General features: G+C 38.0%; 1 non-coding gene across 1 annotated transcript; it reads right to left on the minus strand.

Moving 5' to 3' along the window:
- Positions 1–3,930: 3,930 nt before the first annotated feature.
- On the minus strand, positions 3,931–4,012 carry trnas-gcu (transfer RNA serine (anticodon GCU)). The gene has a single exon. It is a non-coding gene; the product is annotated as a tRNA-Ser (tRNA).
- Between the last annotated feature and the right edge of the window lie 4,356 nt (positions 4,013–8,368).

Here is an 8,368-nt window from a genome sequence, read left to right on the forward strand (position 1 = left end):
AGGGGGGCGTCTGAAATTCTGAGGGGGGGTGATATTTCGGTTGAAACGGAGCTGTACGGTGCAGCTACCCAAATGAAATCTCGTAGCTATGCCATTGATTAGTGCTTCATGATAGAAGATAACGACTAACAATGTGGTATTTGCGATGAAGTTCAGTTTCACATTTTTCGTCACTCTCACGGTTTGTATTGCCTGGAGCGAAAAGTACCATAAGCGTTCATTTTTGCAGCTACATGGACGTTCTGAATCGTTAAGAAAAAAATGTTGTAAAACCAACAGAAAGCACAGACTGCTATAACTAGTCCTAGTTATATAACGATTTTAAGTATAATGATAAACTACTGCAAGGAATCGGTCCACATGAGCAAACAGGATCATAATGTTGACACTCAATAACAACACTGATATGTGCAGTTCCTGGACGGATAGCCCTCCTGCCCATCAAACAGACTGAGTGACTGTTCGTGTCATTTAGTGTTGTCTGACCATTGACAAAGTACAACTATTTTTTTAGGACGCAAATTAAGTTAGGTAAATCTTTTTGCCCAAAACTGAAGGGGCGACATTCCTCCCTCCCCCCGTGATGCCAGGCCTGTACCCATCCTATTCCATAATGTCATTATATATAATACCATACAACAGTGACCGATCCTTACTAACTGCATGCGTTAAAATTGCACATCAGCTCATAGCAGGGGGCACATAGCCGCGATGTATTATCAATGTTAAATTTCAACCATAATATCGACAACATTAATAAACGCATACGTTGAGAAAATATCGAACCCAGCATATTTTCCGGTTATATACCACAATGCATTGCTAATATTCGTTGGTCACCATTTTGGACACGTTTTTCAAACGTAGAAGTATATCCGCAAATATCTCAGCAATCCTCTTTTGACGAGTAAGTATGAACAATAATAATAGTATCTGAATACATACAGATCTTTCTTAATATTATTTTGATTAAAATAGTACGTGAATAAGCAAAAAATGGCACATAAAAATAGTGTGAATGGGGAAGATGACACAAAATCGTTTTGCCGTTTCTCTATTCTTATTCTATGTTGTACTTTCAAACTTTGGGTACTCTTTAATTAGGACAGACTTTATTGCTCAACTGCTATGATGCAAGCCAAATTTTATACATTTATTTCAGCTTTGAGCTTAGTAAACCGTTCATTTTTTAGATTATACTAAAGAAGATATTAATCATCATTTATTTGGGAAGTAATATTATATAATTTTCTCCTAGCTGCGGTGCTGAAGTCCCACCCTACATCGACAGAAAAAGAAATAAAGGAGCACGCAATGTGTTACTTGAAAAATGCATATGCAAGGCAGGGGGCCAGGAGATCTGGACACTGAAAATAATAGGTTTTTGGTTCTAACTGTTAGGACAATTAGACAGGGTTTGCAAATACATTGCAAATATTTGTAATATTTGCATTGCATTGTAATATTTTTTTTCTTGGAAATATAGAAGTTGTACATTTTAAAATGTATATTTGAATCAAAATGTGGTTTTGAGTTAGTGTGTTAATGTAATTAGTTTGTGTTTGTCATTACTATACTGTATATTGCCATGTTACCAGAATTTGTAGCTGAAGTTTAAGACTAGTTGTGTTTTTTATGATTATTGCCCATATGTTGATTGTTGATTGATTGTATACAATGTATAATTTGAAATACATATGTTTCAGGTGTGAATGTGTATTTTCAGAATACATTTCTAAACCTAATCATTGGCTTGGTTTACTAGTTTCTACACCTATAAAACCTATCTTTGATGTATAATAGACCTCTACCTATATACGTATAATAGACCTCTAATGTTATCCGTATAATAGACCTCTTACCATATACGTATAATAGACGTCTAAAGTTATCCGTATAATAGACCTCTAACCATATACGTATAATAGACGTCTAAAGTTATCCGTATAATAGACCTCTAACCATATACGTATAATAGTCCTCTAAAGTTATCCGGAACTCCAACCATATATGTATAATAGTCCTCTAAATTTATCCGTATAATAGAACTCCAACCATTTATGTATAATGAACGTCTAAACATAGACGTATAATTGACGTATATTAGAATTTCATTCTAGACGAATTGCAGACCACATTTAGACGTCTAAGGTATGCGTTTAATAGACGTATATTATACGTCTTTTGCCCACTGGGAAGGTTGTGTAGGACCGCACACACTACGATGTCAGTGTTGAATAGCGTGGTTTAAAAGCTTTTTCACTAACCAGTAAGGAGTAGAAACCTAAAGTCTTCTGATCCGTAATCAGACACGTTATCCATTGTGCCATTGGCGTTTGTATTGCATTCCCATCCAGCACCACATTGAGTTCAGAGCCGCTACTATTCATGTGTTTTGTACATGTGTCTAGTTACTACGTCTTTCATTATGTCTGGTTTAAAATAATGTATCTTTAAAACAGACAAAGGGTTTATGAGTCTCCCTGAAATTCACACACGAAGAATAAAAGATATCGCGATGAAAGAGAATACAAAAATGCCGGCGATAGAAAACGGAGCGTCTTAAGTGCGCGCTATCACTGAACTAAGCTCCCGATCGGTAAGTTTGTCGGCGGGTTTTTAATTGTGTTAGGAAGCGCAAACAGTCAACAGTGTACATTTTAAAGGTCTAAGCAAAACAATCAGACTTGAGGATTATTCAGAACAGGAGCCTCTACTTCTTTGTATACTGAGCTTTCGGGTGAACATCAAAGTGAAAGAGAAATTCGCAATTTTCCCTTTTTGATTAAGGAACAAGAAAACACCATCCTTTGAATTGGATTCAAACCAGGGACATAAGAAATACTCGCTGCTTTTTCAACAATCTTAAGAGCTAGCAACTGAGCTATCGAGAGGTCAGAAAATAAACGTTTTGTCACACGCGTTGCCCAATGTAGTGTAGTGTTCCTCTTTATTTAAATCCCAGTTCGACATCAAAATACCCACTCCCATAGTCTCGTTTAGTAGAAGAAATGGACCAGGCTTCTACTCTATAAACGTCCAGAGTTCTTATAAAACATTTAAAGGGATATCAGTGCTGGCGGAAATTGACTCTTTTTCTAGTGGGATCAGGATCACATAAAACCTTTCGTTTGGATTGAGAAGAGGATCATGTTGACACTCAAAACATACTAACCTTTGCTTCTTTCGAGGACGAATGGATTATTGAGCTGCGAACATCAGTTCAAATCAAATCTCTCCAACTGCAGTTGCTTCTTTGAGAGTTTCTTCAAATCTTTCAACTGAACGTCAATATCGAGGGATATTGATGGTAATATCATACGGATTTTGGTTTTCTTTTGATCGAAAATTGTATTAAAATACAAGCCTCTTTCACATTTGTATAATACTTTCCGTTGCATCCTCAGATAAAAATTCTAAATACCACAAAGTTACAATATATGGAATAGCATTTATTTTAAAATGTATTTTAAAATTTGCATTTATTTAGAGCTATATTTAGAGCTTAGTAAAGATAACATTGCTAATATTGATGGAGTAGAAATGTAAGATGAATTGATAGCTTTTTCTGAGCTAAAAAAGTCCTACAACGCCTCCTGTAACAGGTAAGGACTCATAGCAAGACAGTGCTATTGCATTGCGCATTTTGCAGATACGACCAGTTTCTGCTTCTGGTGAGTGCATTTTTTCCAAACTGAAATTAACAAGAACATTTTCAAGATGCGCCATGTCCCTAAATCGTTCATCAGGACTACTATTAATGTCAGGTGAAAGCAGTACAAAGCATAAATTTAACCTATTAAGAGACTATATCTGTCAGCTACTGCTGTAAGCCATATTCAGCCAACGCTAGAAATATTACTACTCTACTACAGTAGATAAAGATAGCAAGTCCAACTTAGAAACGGATCACAAGTCGAAGACATAAACCGACGAGGGTGGGATTTGAACCCACGCGTGCAAAGCACAATGGATTAGCAGTCCATCGCCTTAACCACTCAGCCACCTCGTCTCGCATACCACTTCCCCTTGGGCATGATTTTGCTCGGCGACCAGGCTCAGCGCACATCGACCTCAGATGTCTCAGAGCGGTGTGTCCAAGCGGCTGTATAAGAATAGGTAATAGGTTTATTCCATGCTGAAAAAAAGAAGAAAGAGAACACAATGTTTCGGCCGTGGAGTCTTCTTCATGTGTGAGAGAGACAGGACAGTAGGCAAAGGTAAAGTAGCGGGAGAACAAAGGTTTGAGGGTGGGTACCCACCTGTATAAGAATAGTGTTCTGCCGGTGCTGTGGTAAAGCTGGTTAAAACACCTGTTTCATAAAGAGGAGATCCTGGATCCGAATGCCAGCGGTACCTTTTTTCCTGTCTTGTTTTACAGAACATGTAATTTGGGACACTCAAAGAGGTCTTGATTTGGTTTTATGCGTTTATTAATTTCCTTTGCAGAACAACTTGTTTTTTTTAAATCATATAGCTTGCGAAAGATGAAATGCAAGCAAATTTTTTTGTTCACCAAAAGTATGTACAAGTATGTTGATTGTTGATTGATTGTATACAATGTATAATTTGAAATACATATTTTTCAGGTGTGAATGTGTATTTTCAGAATAAATTTCTAAACCAAATCATTGGGTTGATTTACTAGTTTCTACACCTGTAAAACCTATCTTTGATGTATAATAGACCTCTAAAGTTATCCGTATAATAGACCTCTAAAGTTATCCGGAACTCCTACCATATATGTATAATTGTCTTCTAAATTTATCCGTATAATAGAACTCTAACCATTTACGTATAATGAACATCTAATCATAGACGTATAATTGACGTATAACAATAGACGTATATTAGAATTTCATTCTAGACGAATTGCGGACCACATTTAGACGTTTAAGGTATGCGTTTAATAGACGTATATTATACGTCTTTTGCCCACTGGGTACAACGAAAAAAACACAACAACAATACAATTGTATAACAAAAGAAAGACAGAGACAACAGCCGATGTGCAAAAAACAACAATAGGCAGTGTGCAAAATAACAAAAAGGTAACAGGTTATGTGCAAAAACATGCATCAAAAGAATGAAATAAAGGGATAGAAATGATGGGGAGTGAGCTTTTGACATGTATGGTAGAGGCAGATTTTCAATGTGTGTTTGGGTTTTTGGTAAGAAAGAAGGCACTGTGAGGTTCAGATCATAGGTGAGAGGTGAGGAGAGAGTGAGAGAGGCTGGGAGTTTAATAGTTTGATAGTGCGGGGGTAAAAACTGTTTCTGAGTCTGGTAGTCCGGACCCGAATGCTCCGGTACCGTTTTCCATGTCATGCTAAACGCCACAAATTGTGTTAGTCCAGTAGTATCAATCGTCCTAAAGTTACGGAAAATCGAATGCGACTGGTGTTATCAGCACACATTTTTTCAGAATAGTCGAGCTGTTTAAAACAGCAAATTCACAGCTTCGTGTCTTTTAAGCTTTGTGTTTCACTCTCCAAATAGAGGCACGGGTTCAAATCCCACTCCCGACAATCAGGCGTTTTACCCTCTTTGTGAGTTCGAGCCTCACCTGGAGCAGTATAGCCTGTCTTTAGCTACTGAAAGCAACTGTCGAGTTTAGATACTCTTAGGTATTTGACGGAGATAAATTAACATCAAACGAACAAGGAAAGGTAAAGGTTTACTTCGAGTCACAATCAAAGAAGGCTCCACAGCTGAAACATTGTGTTTCCTTCTCTTTTCAGCATGGAATAAACCTACAGTACCTTATCAGGATGGCCGAGTGGTCTAAGGCGCCAGACTCAAGGACTCCTGTCTTTTCATCGCTTGGGTGTTCTGGGGTGAGTTTCCCGAAAACGATGAATCTTAGAGACGAACGAGCAACTTTACGATGTACGTAGGTAACATACAAGCTACTTTTTCGTGGGTTTCCCAAAACCCCTCTTAATCGATCATTTAACGAGCGAGTATAAAGTACTTCTTTGTTAACCCCGCCCCTGAAGTCGCTTAGCAAAAAGCATCACAAGTCGATTGACAAACAATTGATTGACAATACTTTCATTATATGGTGTAATAAAATAAATGACTGACATGCTGTAAAAGAAAACCAAGTTTAACTGTGTGAACAGTGTATGCGTCCTGCACGACGTCTTTGATTTAAAGCAATATTTTTTGTCACGCTGCCATCGTTAGGAATCACAGTGTTTCAAGAGAAAATACTGTTGTTATTTAAAGTTGTTGGGTGTGTTGGAACTCCTTTTTAATTGGTCTTATTAACATGACATCTGGAAAAATTAACTACTAAGCTTGGCACGTGTCACTCAACAAATACAGGACCTATAATCAAATTTAAAAACAAGTAGGTCTAAGCTTTACCGTCAACAATCAAGACAGAACATAAAACGGCATTCGAACTTAAAATATTGTATGGACCGCGGGTTTCGGTACGGAATGGAACAGGTGTAGGACTCAGGGAATGGGGTTGAACAACACATTTAATAACTCGAATCGGGAAAGGTACACACACAGGGACAGGGGTTACAGCGCTGCACCTACACTAACATACACACACACGAAGGGAAGAGACTGTATCTCAGCCTCCGTCCCACTATACAGATGCAGCCATTCAAAGTGCGCGTTACAGACACGTACCGCAGGTGACGTCGCTCAGTATGACGCAAGATGACGCGGGGCACCGCAGTACGTGATTGGTTGACCGACAGGGGCACTCGTGGTCCGTTGGTCTGTCGTAGAAAGACAGTAAACGTCTTTGCTGTGCCCGTTGTAGGTATTGAATTTTACCACTGAAGGGAAATCTTAGTAGCTGAGCATAAAAAGAATAGGAGCATACTGTAACGCGTGTGAAGGTCATAAACGATATTAATTTTGGAACATAAACATACAGTGTATAGCTGGTCTTGGTACTTTAAAGAAAAAAATACACACCAGTATTCCATTTCTCCCTAAACATTTTAAGCTTCGAAGTCTTTAACTAACGCGATACCGGAGTCAACAAGCATACTTTTAGAATTTGATTAAAAGGGAATATAATATGGAATCGCGTATCTAAAGAATTTAATAATGGTATTCGTGTGCTGCGACAGGGCTGTGTAGGGCTGTTTCGCCTGCCTGTTCATGTGAGCTGTCTTGTAGACGTGACTACCAGCTGACAGGTTGTGTTTTCGAATCCAGCTGGTGCTGGTCTTTTCTTTTAAGAAACATTTCTTCGAAAAAATAGAATAGCGATATTATGGACAATCAATTGACTTTTATATTTCAAAATATCGCAACATGATCGATATTTGCGATATTTTGAACATATCTTCCCTTCTGACAGCGGTGCCTGCTTCTATTGTGTGTGTGTGTGCAACAGAGTAAATTTTTAATAGCGTTTTAAGCTAATAGGTAATTAGATTGCTCGTAAACCTAATCGCTTTTTCTACATAAACACAGCATGATTACTCTCTGAAAATGCTTTTCCTTTATTTTTAAAGTAGGCTCAGATTTCAACTATAGATCGTATTATTATAAACTTTCTTGGAAAAATGTATTTTATGTAAACCATGTTTGCTATTAATTCATTTAGGGCTAAAATACGTTCATTGTCTTCCAATCGAGTCGAGTTGACATTGGAAGCCTGCCACACCCGGACTGTTAAACCAACGCATTAGCACGTCAAAGCCCATTGAGGGTATTGAGCCAGTATTGGCTTTAGTATTCCCCCCCTCTCCCCTCAATTCAATTCAATTCAAGGTGTTTTATTTGCATGACAGATGGGTACAAGCAGTGTTGGGTATGTATATTGTAACGCTTACGGCAGACAGGCACTGTGTAACAGCCGGCGCACCAGAGCAGCGCACCGAGGGAGCGTCTGCATTTATAACTTGGTTTTTAAAATTAGTCAAGCAATATGAAGCATCTTCTTTTACTTTTGAGTCCCTTAAATACATTGAACACAGCTTTCTCACCACTTAAGATTGCTCTTGATACCATCCTTACACAAAGCAGAAGGGAGATTTTAGTGCCTGAGCATAAAAAGAATAGGAGCATACTGCAACGCGTGTGAAGTCCATAAACGATATTAATTTTGGAACTTAAACGTTCAGTATATGGCTGGTCTCGGTACTTTAAAGAAAACATACACACCAGTATTCCATTTCTCCCTAAACATTTTAAGCATCGAAGTCTTTAAGTAACGCGATACCGGAGTCAACAAGCATACTTTTAGAATTTGATTAAAAGGGAATATAATATGGAATCGCGTATCTCAAGAAATTAATATGCAATAACTGAGTCAAGGGACTCAGAGGATCCAAGGCTAGACTGAGTATAATAGGCTTCGGGCTTCTATTGTGACATCTACTGTAAATTA

The sequence above is a fragment of the Atractosteus spatula genome, unplaced genomic scaffold (assembly GCF_055471065.1).
Source record: "Atractosteus spatula isolate fAtrSpa1 unplaced genomic scaffold, fAtrSpa1.hap1 Scaffold_54, whole genome shotgun sequence".
Lineage (NCBI taxonomy): Eukaryota > Metazoa > Chordata > Actinopteri > Semionotiformes > Lepisosteidae > Atractosteus > Atractosteus spatula.